The sequence below is a fragment of the Spermophilus citellus genome, assembly GCF_964194105.1.
Source record: "Spermophilus citellus genome assembly, chromosome: 7".
Taxonomy (NCBI): domain Eukaryota; kingdom Metazoa; phylum Chordata; class Mammalia; order Rodentia; family Sciuridae; genus Spermophilus; species Spermophilus citellus.
The window spans coordinates 74,255,767-74,269,659 of NC_138188.1; the positions used below are offsets into that span (position 1 = coordinate 74,255,767).

The 13,893-nt window shown below is 37.2% G+C and overlaps 1 protein-coding gene across 2 annotated transcripts in view; it reads left to right on the plus strand.

Moving 5' to 3' along the window:
• Positions 1-2,627: 2,627 nt before the first annotated feature.
• The window catches only part of PIK3CA (phosphatidylinositol-4,5-bisphosphate 3-kinase catalytic subunit alpha), a 74,150-nt gene continuing 62,884 nt past the window's right edge, over positions 2,628-13,893 (plus strand). Inside the window, exon 1 of one of the 2 annotated variants that reach the window (XM_081301229.1) lies at positions 2,628-3,082. The gene's annotated coding sequence lies outside the window, so the exon portion shown is untranslated. The remainder of the gene's footprint in view (positions 3,083-13,893) is intronic. The other variant, XM_081301228.1, reaches the window with a different exon arrangement.

The window sequence follows — 13,893 nt, forward strand, 5'->3', positions numbered from 1 at the left end:
AAATGTTCTTAGAAAAATGAAAACTAATAAAATTTGTCAATGCTAAAGTTCTTTAAAGAGAAATGATAATAGAAAGAGTATAGCAAAGGAGTGGTAAGAGACAATGGAAAGCATATATGGTTGCAAGCATTCTTTTGACATTTTATTTGAAATTGTATAATATTAACACAAGTAGACTTTGAACATTTATGTATAGTAGAACCCATGAAGCAACTACAGAAGGAGAAGAAGAAAGAGGAGGAGGAGAAATATGTCTATCTCTCCAAAAGACAATATATAAAGTGTTTAAAAATGTTCAGCTATTTCAAAAGAAGGCAGAAAAGTAGGAACATTAAAACAAAAATATAGGGGACAAATAGAAATCAAATCACAAATAGTAAGCCTAAATCCTATACCAATAATTACAGTAAATGCAAATCATCTAAATACAGCAATTAAAAGGCAGAGATTGGAGGTTCTTTTAAAAAAGACAATATATGCTACCTACAGATAATCCACTTTAAATACACAAAAAAAAAATATAGGAGAAGATATAAAATGCAAACAAATCAAAAGAAAGCTGGAGAGGCTATTTAACATGAGACAAAGTAGATTTCAAAAGAAGGATAGAGAATGTGGCTCAGTGGTAGAGTGCTTGCCCAGCACACACAAGGCCTTGAGTTTCATCCTCAGCACCACAAAAAAAAAAAAAAAAAAAAAAAAAAGAGGAAAAAATTGCAAACATTTCTTAAAATATGATGAAACATGTAAGACCAACGATCACTAAAGAAGCTAAAGGCATAGACTGTGAATTAAGTAATAAATGCTATTCCCACACCAATAAATACTTTCATGTACTTTTTAAGAGGATGCATTCTATCCCGTGTTTACTCCTAGTCTGGAGGAAGGCACTAGTCTTGCATGGGTATGTGGGGAAGGCTCACTGGAATCCATATACAGGTGTGTAAATTTTTCCTCTTTGTGGGCATTTCTTTCTTGAATTTTTTTTACCTGCTCCCCTAACATATCATCCAATCATTTCAATTGCAAAACGACAGTAAATAACATATATACAATCTGTCAGTCATTGCTTCACAACAGGTATGCATTTCAAGAAATCTTTAGGCAATTTTGTCATGGTGTGAATACATAAGAGTGCATTTACAGAAACTAAGATGACTACATCACTATATCATAAAAAATGTCATACATTCAAGTACCAGATATGGCACTTTCTGCTTTTAAGACATGATTTTATAGCAAAAATAATATAATTAGCATCATTTTACTTATTAAAAATAAATTTTAGAAAGAAAAATTTCTTTGGCGCGAATTTTCCCTGCCAAGCACTAGCTTTAGTATCTCCTAGAACTTTGTTCTTGAAAACACTACCTTAAGATCCTAAGATTTACCTTGACTATCATTTCAGTGTTGTTTTTAATTCTCTGCTCCTGAATAACACAATGTTCTGAAACTACTGAAAACACTAGGTCAAGAAAAATATCGAGAAACATAAAACCCTAGAGTGTGAGATGAAAACCAGTGCTTAGGAAGAAAGAAAAAACAGGAAATACAGAAATACACTCAAGTGAAACTATGACCACACAGAGGATTGGGTCTCATATATAAGATTGGGTTACAAACATGTCGTGTTCAAGAAGACTGGTATTGGTCGTTTTTGCTTCGGATGCTGAGTAGACTGTAACATCTCTAGAGCAGGACACTGCCAAATCCTATGGCCTTAAAAATTCAAGGGGATGAGACGCGGGAAAATTTTTATCTCAGACTTCTGATCACCGCTCCTACCCCTTTTCAATACAATAAAAGACCACTAGAGGGAGAAAACTCAGAGAACCGGAGCCTTAGCAGTAACCTCAAAAGATTCCATTACTGTACTCTCACACAAAAAGAATGCTTTAGTAAGCAACACCGAGACACCAAACACCCGGAATCTAGTCTATAGCCAACATAGCTTTTCTGAAGCTTGTTGACTGTACGTGGAAAACAAACAAACAAAAATTTTTCTGAATAGTCAAGACGAGAATCCTAAAAATTAACTCAAATTAGGAGAAAAAAAAGAGCGGGGGCACAGTAAAAGGTCTTCCCAAAGCGAGTCAAAGGATTGCAGAGGCCTGTGGCAGTGCATTCTACCTTTGGGATGGGCTACAACCTAAACTAATGTTGGCAGAAGGACGCGCAGCAACTCCGTAATAAGCCTTCTTTACAGAATCGACAGTCACTTTTGGTTAGCCACTGACAGCGGAGGTTAGTCACCGAGCTCTCTTCGTTTCCCCCCAACTAATCTTTCCTCTATGGGCATAAAAGTGAATAAACGCACTCGCTCCCAATAATCCTTTCTATACCTCTACCATAGCCTGCCCGTCGCTTGTAGAAACAAATATATGACACATACGCTGTCCTAGGATGATACAACACCCTGCAGAAGACCAAGCATCAACAGATACACGCCAAAAACCCAGCCCCACTGACACCCCCACTCCGGGCGGAAAAGCATAGCGCAGGCGCAGTAGCACGCTGTTGGCCGCTTTGCCCACTTCCCCCGCCTCCTCGCCTCAATTTCACTTCCGTTCTGTTGCACATCTACTTCCGGGGCATTGCAGGCTCGGCCCCTCCTTAGCTCTAACCCTCCTCTGCCCGAGGGGGGGAGTCGAGGGGGTGGGGAAGAGTTCGTTGTTTGTTTACACGATGTGAGCGGAAAAAGAAACCAATAAAGTTTATTCTGGAAACAAAAGGAAAAAAAACAGGGGCGACAGAGAAAGGAGACGGGGGCGGGGGCGTGTGGCTGGGGCTAGCGAGAACAGCGAGCAAGAAGGAGAAAGCGGCAGTTCCGGTGCCGCCGCTGAGGTCTCGGGCTGCTGCTACCGCGGCCGCTGGGGCTGGGGCTGGGGCCGCCGGCGAGACAGGGCTCGGGCCCGGCCGGGCAGCTCCGGAGCGGCGGGGGAGAGGGGCCGGGAGGCGGGGGCCGTGCCGCCCGCTCTCCTCTCCCTCGGCGCCGCTGCCGCCGCCGCCGCCGCCGTCGCCGCCGCCTGCGGGGCTGGGACCCGATGCGGTTAGAGCCGCGGAACCTGGAGGAGCCCCGAGCGTGAGTATAGCGCGGACTGGCCGGGAGTGGCGCGATGGGGATGGGGACCGGGTGGGTGCCGGGGACTCCTGGGCGCGCCCGCTGTGTTGGGCGGGGGCTACGGCCGGTCGTCTGCCAGCGTTGGCCCGCGGCAGAGTTCGCCTGCGATCGCCGCTCCCTCTGCCTCGTACGCCTCGCCTGCCCCTGGCCTCTCCCAGCTGCAGAGGCTAGGGCTCACCGCTGCCTCTCCTTTCTCCCTCCGGCCGCCGCCTCGCTCCTTGTTTCCTTCCTCTCCCATTTTTGGGGATGGGGCGGCTGGAGGCAGAGGAAGTGCACCCAGGGCCGCCGCCCCGGCCACAGTGGCTGGGTCTCGAGTGCCCCGCACGCCCACCCGGCCCGCGGGTGGCAGGGCTGCCGCGAGCACCGCGGCGTGAGGGAACTCTGAGCTCTTCAGAGGGGCTGTCACGCCCGAGTACTCTGGCCGCCCAGCCCGGCGACCCTGCATTCTCTCTTACTGGGTTTAAATTGCCCGGTAGGGGTATGGGAGGAAAACCTCTCCCCCCCACCTCACAGTTCCCCTCCCACCCTTCCTTTCGAGGTTGTTTTTTCCTTTTAACCAGACAGTCAAACGTTTAGATCTTTCATTCATAGACCTGAGACATTGTCTCATGTGACTTGTGTCTTTACTAAGTCTTTTATGTGATGCCTGTTTCATAGCTCCTAAGTGGCTCAGGAAGATAGGGTAGCGCCCAGGATTGGGCTATGTAAACACCAGACGTTCAGCCAGTGTGTTTTGACCGCAGCTTGAGGGATTTATTTTAGGATGCTAGAGGAATAGTGGTGCTGGTGGCCAACCATGTTACTAGACTTGGGAATCGGAATCGAAAGCTATTTTCTTAGATGTCAGTAATTAGGGAACTGTTTACATAGTTATATAAAGGGTAAGGGGAGCACAACAAAAGGGGGCTTTGTAGAACAAGTCTGCATGTTCTTTAATGAATTAGAGTTGTGATTTCATCTTCATGAAGCTTCCTCATTCCACCACTGCGCCTTTGTGCACATGCAGGGCATGGATTTGTGGGACGATGTTTTTTATCATAGTTTGTGGAGGCCAGGGGGGAAAAATCCTAGAAAACTTGGGTAGGTAAATTTCAGGTAATCGGGTGAATTTTTACTGCGACTTCTGAACCACTTTCGACAGTGTTGATCGTATGTTTTCGTGCTTAGAAACTGTGTTCTCTGGGTATTTGTTTACTTTGCACTGTACAGAATTCGTTTATGTGTCAAACTGCGTATTCTAAGGAAGGTCCTGGAAAATACTTAAGATACCATGTTGCTAAATTAGTTTTGTTAATCAAAACACTTTGTTTTTTTACTAATGGACCCTCAAAGAACTATATAGTGTAAGATTTTGTTAGCATGACTGTATATGTAAATTTTAAAAATTTTTAACTGAAGCATTGAATTCTGGTTGGTAGCATAGATCACCATCTAAACATCACATGTTCTGGAAAATTATAATTATCAGATTAACTGTTCTGCAGTATCATCAGTCAAAATTATCTCGAGAGCCGTGTGTGTGTGTGTGTGTGTGTGTGTGTGTCTGTGTGTGTCTCCTAGTGCACAAATGTGTGTTCAGTGTTTTTTGTTTTTGATTTTGTTTTTGTTTTTTAAACTTATGGTTTGGGACAGTGTTTGGGGGGAAATAAATAACTTTACCCAAGTTGTGCAGTTTTCAAAACAATGTTTTTCCGTTAAAATTACAAAATTGGTGATTGAAAGAATGGTAGCATGACAAAATAGAAATAACAACATGATGGAAATAAGAAAATAATGAATGTTAACATTTTATAATCGATTAAGTATGAATTGAAAGGCAGTCCTACCAGTAGTAATTAAAGAATTTAAAATGAAACACATATAAATGCACAACAGTGATTTTATTTATCTAAAGTTTTTTTTTTTAATTAGGCTAATTGGATATAGCATTAAAAAAGTGCGGTTAAATACAAATAGTGTATGTAAACTGAAAATATACTCTATGAGAGTGTATATTCTCATGGAGCTAAATATATGTAATAGAAGAGCAGTGACTCTGCCTGGCTCTATGCATGGAACAATCCTGGAGGCAGAGCTTCCTTCCTGTCAGGATAAACTCCTCTCCATCCCAAATCAGTATTCCTTTAAAAAAATAATAATAAAATTAAAAACACCTATATTTAGAAATAAAAAACTTATGTGATATAAAGTAGAGCATAATAACTTTTTTTTGCTTGAAAGGTTTACTTTGCAGCTTATTCCTCATTGTGCCCTTTACTAAATATTTTTAAACAATTGAGATTATCATGTAAAGGGCATTTGCTTTGTTGATCTGTTTATTTGAAGAGAGCTAACTTAGTCCCACTTGATCTCTTTAGCAACTAGAGTAGCATTAAAAGGATCAGTTCTCCATTTTATTTTTCTATAAATTCCAAAGTAGGGACAATTCTTCAAATGAAATGTGTTTCTAAAGCTTCATAAAAGATTTCATCTCCAGTGAAACTATTATCTTAAAATTTATTCTATTTTAGAATCATAAGTCTTATGTGGCTTATATTTTATTAGAACAATTGTCAAATACTATAAAAGAAGTTTTTCTCTTGAGCTATATAACAATCCCATAGATGGGTATTACTATCCCTAGGAAATGATATTCTAATCTGAGGTCGGACAATTAGCAGGTGATAGAATCATTGATAAAAGTAATGTTTTCTTACTCCTTTCATTCTGGTATACTACCTCTAGTCAGCTCCAGCTCATTTTTAGAACTAGAGAAACTAGGACCCAGAGAGGTATAATTACTTAAGATCACCTTTTCTGTTTTGAAGTAATAAATATGCATATGTAATTCCCTTTATAGTTTAAGAGTGCTTTCCAATCCTAGCTATACATTAGAATCATCTTGGGAACTTTTAAAAAAAATACTAGAACCAGGTCATCCCTAGAAATTCTGATTTAATTGGTCTGAAAAGAAGTCCAGACATCTGTTTTGTTTGTTTTAAAGTTCTGGTAATTCTAATAGATTGTAAAGCCCTGATATTCAAGGACCTATATATGATTTGGTTCTTGCTTCTCTCTCTAGTTTCCTTTTACCTTGCTACTCCCATGGCGCCCCTGGCCTTTGCATGTTGTCGTGTACAAATGTTTGTCATGTACATGTTTGTCATGTACAAATTTCCTGAAATATTTGTGCACTCAATTATCCTCCCTTAACTATCTGACTTCTACTCATCTTTCATATCTACTCTGAAAAATCCAGCCTGGGTTAAGTGTCCCTGCTTCCTGTTCCCATGGCGTCTTATACTCTCACTGTCATATCATTGACCTCACTGCATTGTAATTGCCCATTTATTTGTCTGTATCCTTCACTAAGCTGTAAATTCCATGACAGGGACTCCTTTCTATCTTATATGTGGCTGTATTTTTATAGCCAATCATGTCAGTACATTATAGACTTTTGGTTAAATAAATAAATATTTTGGAGACAAGATTTCTCTCTACAATATGTGATAATTCATAAGCATCAATTAAATATTTATTCTTACCAAACACATTTAATATTTTTAGTCACTAAAATGTATAGCTTCAAATTGCCACACACATGAATTTCATTTGGAGACATTTGAGATGTTATAAATTATATCAAGAATGACACTCTATCCCAGGCACAAATGCACACAGCCAAACACAAGAAGTGTTATTAGACACAGTACTGCACAGGAAATTGGGACATTTAAATTCAGATCCCCATTTCACCACAAACATTGTGTCTTTGGCAAATCTCATCCTTTTCAGGCTTCATCCTCATTTGTAACATAAGGGGATTATACTAAAATGTTCCACTTGGTTCTCAAAGATCTAGCCTTAAAATTCTGAGTACTAACAATATTAGCTTTGAAATCTGGTATGTCTTAGTTCAAAATCTGGTCCTTAAACTTACTGGCAGGATTTCCTAGTCTGTATAATGGGGGTAATTGCTACTCAATAAAATATTGTCATTGATGAATTAAATAAGATCAAGTTAGTTCTTGACCTGGATCAGGTACTTAGTAAGTGTTCATTTCTTTTCCCTTTAGGAGATGTGAAATAGGATTTAACTGGGATAAAATAAGATAATTTATGTAATAAGTTCTGTTTTTCACCTTGCTAACTGCTAACACTGCAGGTGTGACTAGGGAGCAAAAACCACTTGACTTTTGGTTTCATTTTCTTAGAACCCTATTCTATTGCCAGACACCCTGGTGTTGGTCATCTTGCTTAGGAGGTAATTAAACCTGGAAATTTGAACATGACAGGATAGCAAGTACCAAGCCGTTGATATATGTATATAATGGGGAAGAGGAGAATCTAAATTGATGACCTTATACCACCTCCAAAGATAAGTAAAATCATACTTGATCATTCAAAAGAAGGACACACAGATTAAAGTGATTCATAAAAAAAAGACCCAGAGACTAGTGAAATCTCTGTTTACCAAGCCTTAAAATTTGGATACCATTATTAAGTCATTTCCAAGCAATAAGGAAATATAGGAAAAAATGGTCTTCTGATTAGAGCCAGTTCCAGAAGATAGACACCAAAAGGGTTCCCATTGTCAGATTAGCAGTTGAAAGATATCAGCAAAGTTGCTGAAATTTTTTTCTATTTTCAAGCTATTCTTAGTTTTATATAGTGATTTTAGCCTTTATTTATTTGGTAATATTGAGAGCAATTTCATGTAGAATGTATTTTTGCCTTGCTGAAGTTCCTTGTTATCAATATTGTTTCTCTATAAATTAAAATTACTTGCCTGAGTTTCCCTTTAAATTTATGTGAAAAGTGAATTTGATTAACACCTTTTTGGAAAAATACTGAAATAAAAATTTAAAACCATGGGTAGGAGATACTGAAGTATTAGGATGTAAAAGAGAAATAGACAACATACAGTGAAGTATAAGGTTCCAACTTGAATACTGGAGGCTTCCATCAATCAAAATGGTCATTCGGGGCTGGGGCTGTAGCTCTGTGGTAGAGCACTTGCCTAGCATGTGTGAGGCACTGGACCACATATAAATAAATTAATTAAATTAAGGTCCATCAACTAAAAAAATGTTTTATAGCTATATTCCTTATTCACATTTAAACCTTTATTATGTGAAACAGTTGATCCTAATTAAGGAATTTTTAAGTGTTTTTTTTCTTCTCCTCCCCACCTATATAGTTTAGGGAGTTTAAAGTTAAAATACTCCAAAGAAGAGTTTGTAATAAAGTGGTGGCTTAGAGCTATCCTTTTTTTTTTTTTTTTTGACCAACGATAGAACCATTGAGCATTCAACCATTGAGCATTCAACCATTGAGCATTCAACCATTGAGCCACATCCCAGACCTATTTTGTATTCTATTTAGAGACAAGGTGTCACTGAGTTGCTTAGGGCTTTGCTAAATTGCTGAGCCTGGCTTTGAACTTGTGATCCTCCTGCCTCAGCCTCCCAGCCTCTGGGATTATAGGCATGCGCCATCACGCCCATCTGGCTTGGAGCTATCTTTTTCCTCAAACTTAATATTTCTCTAAGTGAAGCTGTTTTTATTATTATTAGCCAGCTCATGTCTAAATACTTGAGACAAAATTCCAATCCCAGACTGCTACTTTGTGTGTGTAGAATATATTTAGTAAAAAACAAAGAAGTCAGCATTGTGACATGAAAAAAAAAGTTGTATAGGATAGAATCATTGTGCTGTGATCATAACTCTTTCCTAACTCATCAGGAGTTAGAAAGATACAATGGTGTCTTATCAAGTACTGCAGAAATATAGGGCAATTTTATAAAGGGGGTATTATGCATAGATGTTTGAATGTTGTGTTCATTCCTATATTCTCAGCTCCTAGCATGGTACCTGAATATAAGCATTTTTTAATAGGTTTATATTGGAAGTCAAAATACTTACTTTCCTTATATTTCTATCAGTCGCTATACACTTTTAAAAAATTGTAAAAAGGGCTGGGGATGTGGCTCAAGCGGTAGCGCACTCGCCTGGCATGTGTGCGACCCGGGTTTGATCCTCAGCACCACATACCAACAAAGATGTTGTGTCCGCCGAGAACTAAAAAATAAATATTAAAAATTCTCTCTCTCTCTCTCTCTCTCTCTCTAAAAAAATTTTAAAAAATAAAAAATTGTAAAAAAAAAAGGTAGTGAAAAATAAATTGCTGCATACTAGTCTTAGTTGATTATTTATGAGTATAAATTTGAAGTATATAAAGAATGCTTTTCTGTAAGCTGTTTACTAGTTGCATGTTTCTTTTGATATTTGGTAACTTTTTAAACTAAGATTTATAAGTGAAGGAGAGGCTGTGTGTTATGTTGAAAAGAACATTGTATCAGATATCAGACAGTGTGGATTCTGTATTGGTTATTTACTAGCTATTTGGTCTTAGATCTTGACCTTGCAGGGCTTATTCCTCACCTACAAAATTTCTAAGGTTTTTTACAATTTCTAAACTCTGTGAGACTTTTAGTATGTAAAGTCTGTTTCTGATTTCAGAGAATAAGCAAGCCACTCCCTGGAGGGAAGGTAGTCTATATCAGTTTATTGTATTTTCAGAAGCTAAATTTTTTTTTGTCTGCCTATTTGTACATTTTTGCGTACTTTAAAGATTTTGTGTGAAATTCTATGTCAGACAAAGCTGATAATGGAAAAAAATAGAATGAAAGCTTTTTTCTATCTTTTTGAAACCATTAGTGACTTTGGAAAACCTAACTTTCTTCTGCAGGTATAGTCATTTTGCTTACTGGCACTAGGAACAGTCAAATGACTGACAACATTGAGAGTAGGTCATCACTCCCTCCACACTAGCTGCCAGGGTTATGAAGGTCAGCAGACCTGTCATAGCACCCTTAATAGCCACTGGACATCTTCCTTGTTAAAGACTTCTAGGAAAATATGTCCATAATTCCCTTGATAATCTATTGTACCACACAGTTTTCAGAGAACGTGTTGCAATTTTAGAAACATAATTCCAGAGGCATAGTAAACTCTTTTTCTAGGTCTGTCCTCAGAAAAAAATGTATGTAAAGATGACAAAAGTCATTGTCTTTGATCAAAAAGCATTGATGTTTATGCTGTTGATTTGTTGTTTTTATTATTGTTTAAATTACTTTCGACCTTTGAATATTTTTTTAACCAGCAAGCTGCTCAGGTAATGAGTTATTTTGAGTTATGTACTTATTTTTCAGCAAGCTAAGCAGATTTTTATGGCTTATTTTTCTTTGAGAGATCTTGCTTTTCTAAGTACTTTTCATGATGGACTTATTACAGTTCTAGACCTGAAAGTACTATTGTATTCCAAAACAACTGACTGCCATTAGCCTAAAAGTGAATTGTATTTTTTCCCTCTTAGGAAGTGAACTGGCTGGCAAGCTCAAAAACTTTGGAGTTTGTTTTTGTTTTGTTTGTTTGTTTTTGTTACTGGGGATTGAATCGGAGCTATATCATTCAACCCTTTCTATTTATAGTTTGAGACAGGGTCTCTCCAATTTGCTTGGGGCCTTGCTAAGTTACTGATGCTGGCCTTGAACTTGTGATACTCCTGCCACAGCCTCTCTAGCTGCTTGGATTATAGGCATGTGCCACCACCTATGTGTTGTAGTTTTTTGTTGTTGTTGCTTCTCAATCATCTAATCTGTGAATATAGATTTATAGAATATTCTATCATCAAATGTAAAGTCAGCATTAATGGGAAAAATATTGAAATTGGGCATTACTTATAAACTTTAATCTGAAATGAAACCATACATGACAACAGAAAAAGAAAATAATTATATTTTGACACTTGTTATTTTTATGCTTATTAATAGCAATATCATTTTAAAGTTATTTTCCTTATGAAGGTTTTCTAAAAATCTAATGACTGACCGTCATAGGCACATCTTAAAGTATTTATGAAAGTAATGTTTGTATTCCTTTTTGTAACTATGTACTAGTTGTAAAAGTTGAACGTTACTTTTTAAAGCAGTATTTATACTTGTTTTGATAATAACGTAGTAAACTCAGTGATTTACAGTATTAGTATTTTATAGTGTGGAAACTGGTTAGTTGTTTTTTTTCTTCATTAGAGATGACCAACTCCTAGCTTTCTTGGTTTATATTAACAGGACCCCAGATTTCCTCAAAATCATTTTGGATAGATCTAATGTATAGCTACAAAATACAGCTACATGTATTATGCTCTTCGCTTGTTGAGTATAAGTATCAGATACATAAGTTAGTACACTCTTATAAATATATTTTTTCCCCAACCAAAATTGGGGCAAGTAGTCAGATAACAGGAAAGAGTATTTGAAGTCTTACATAATCCACAAAGTACACTCAGTAGGCTTTTTAAATTTTCTTTCCCTTCTCCTAAATGTATATCAGTGGTTAAGAGCATGTGCTCTGGAGCCAGACTATTGAGATTACTAGTTTCATAACTTTGTGTAAGTTATTTAACCTGTCTGGGTTAATTATTATCTGCGTGATGCATATTTTCTCATTTGTAAAAGAAAAGAATAATAACTAACTACATTATAATATTGTAATGATGACTGAATAATATGAAAGCATTTAGGACAGTGTCTGGTATGTAGTACTCAATAAATATTTTTAAACTCCTTGACAGTAAGAATTATGTCATATTCAACAATTTATTTTGGAGCTTTCACATTATATAGTAAATTGAATTCTATTTATTTTGAGAATTTAATAATGGATCCAGTATCTATATAATGAATAATAAGGTTGCCTTCTGACAGGTTTAGAGTAGTCAGTCAGTTCTTCAGGGTTTTGTGTGTGAGTATGTTTGTAGTTACTGGTTTGTTTGTTTTGGTACTGGGGATTGAATCCATGGGTGCTTTATCACTGAGTTATGTCCCTTGCTTGCTTCTTTCTTTCTTTCTTTTAATATTTTGTTTTTAGCTGTAGATGGACACAATATCTTTATTTTTATTTATGTATTTTTATGTGGTGCTGAGGATTGAACCCAGGGCTTCATGCATGCTAGATAAGCATTCTACCACTGAGCTACAACCTCAGCCCCCCAGCCCTTTTTATTTCTTGAGACAGGGTCTCACTAAGTTTGAGACTAGCCTTTTGATCTCCTGAGTTGTAGGCGTGCATCACTGTGCCTGGCTCTTTACATAGTTCTCTTAAAACTTTTAAAATTCATTTTAGCTCTGGGAATCTGAATTGGATTTCATACGTAATACTTAGAAAAATTATCATTAGGAGATTTAACTTGATAGAAATGAAAAATTAATGGAAGGTATTAAGTAAAGGGGTGTGCATTTTTCACATCTATTCTGAACTTCCTATGGTTTGATTTTTCTCTGTCTACTCTTGAACTCTCAGAATCCCCAGCATATATCTTAATACTCTACCACTGGAGCAGTTCTTGTTTTGTGCTACTAGGTGTTTCTTTTCCTGACTTTCTTTGGGCACTAAAGACAATACTCATGTCATACTGTTGCACAGTAGGTGTATGATGTTGCTTTTATACAGTTCTCATGTTCTTTTTTAAAAGTTGCTTGTACTTATTTATTCCACTAGCTGTAAAGTCAATATTAAAGGTTTTTACTTTAAGTTGTATATAATTTTGGTTGTTATACAGTGCATATTGACTGGACTGAATACAAATTTTACACTTCATTAATGTGAAAATAAGGAATGCAGCCATGAGTTTTGATTATTAACTTGAGTACAGCCTTTAAGTTTTTGCCTTTGATAACTAAAATAGCTTACTGATGCCACTGATACAAGTTTCTATGGCATTGTTACCTGGTTTCAGTTCTGTTGTTGGTACTTTATGTAAATGAGACTATTAGCTCATATTTAAGTTTATGGTAAACACGTTTATTACATATATGGATATATATGACTATTATATGTGTGTATATGTATATCTTCTTACCTTACACTTTTTAGCAGTTTTGGCTAGTGTTCTTTTTGATGTTTTTTTTTTAGGTATACTTGACAGTACAATGTATTTTGACATATTATACATATATGGAGTGTAACTTTTATATGTGTTATAAAATATACACACACATATATACACATACACATACACACACACTTTTTTTTAGTTGTTTAGTTTTTTGGTGTTAAGTTGATGGACCTTTATTTTATTCATTAATTTATATGCAGCACTGAAAATCAAACCCAGTGCCTCACACATGCTAAGCAAGCACTCTACCACTGAACCACAATCCCAGCCCATAGATCTCATTCTTATAGTTGTACATGATGTGGCATTTCACTGGTTGTGAATTCATGTGTGACCATAGAAAAGTTATATCTAGTTCATTCTACTGTCTTTTCTATTTCCATCCTCCTTCCCTTCCCTTCATTCCCCTTTGTCTAATCCAATGAACTTCTGCTGCTCTCACCCTCCTTACTGTGTGTTAACATCCACATATCAGAACATTCAGGCTTTGGTTTTGGGGGATTGGCTTATTACACTTAGCATAAAAGTCTCCAGTTCCATCCATTTGCTGGCATATGCTATAGTTTCATTCTTCTTTATGACTGAATAATAGTCTATTGTACATACATACCACTTTTTCTTTATCCCTTCATCTGTTGAAGAGCACCTAGGCTGGTTCCATAGCATCCTTTTGTGAATTGAGCTTCTATAAATATTGATGTGGCTTTCTCAGTGTACTATGCACTTTTCACATCCTTTGGTATAAAGTGAGGAGTGGGATAACTGGGTCAAATGGTGGTTCCATTCCAGGTTTTCTAAGAAATCTCCATACTGCTTTCCAGTATAGTGGTTGCAT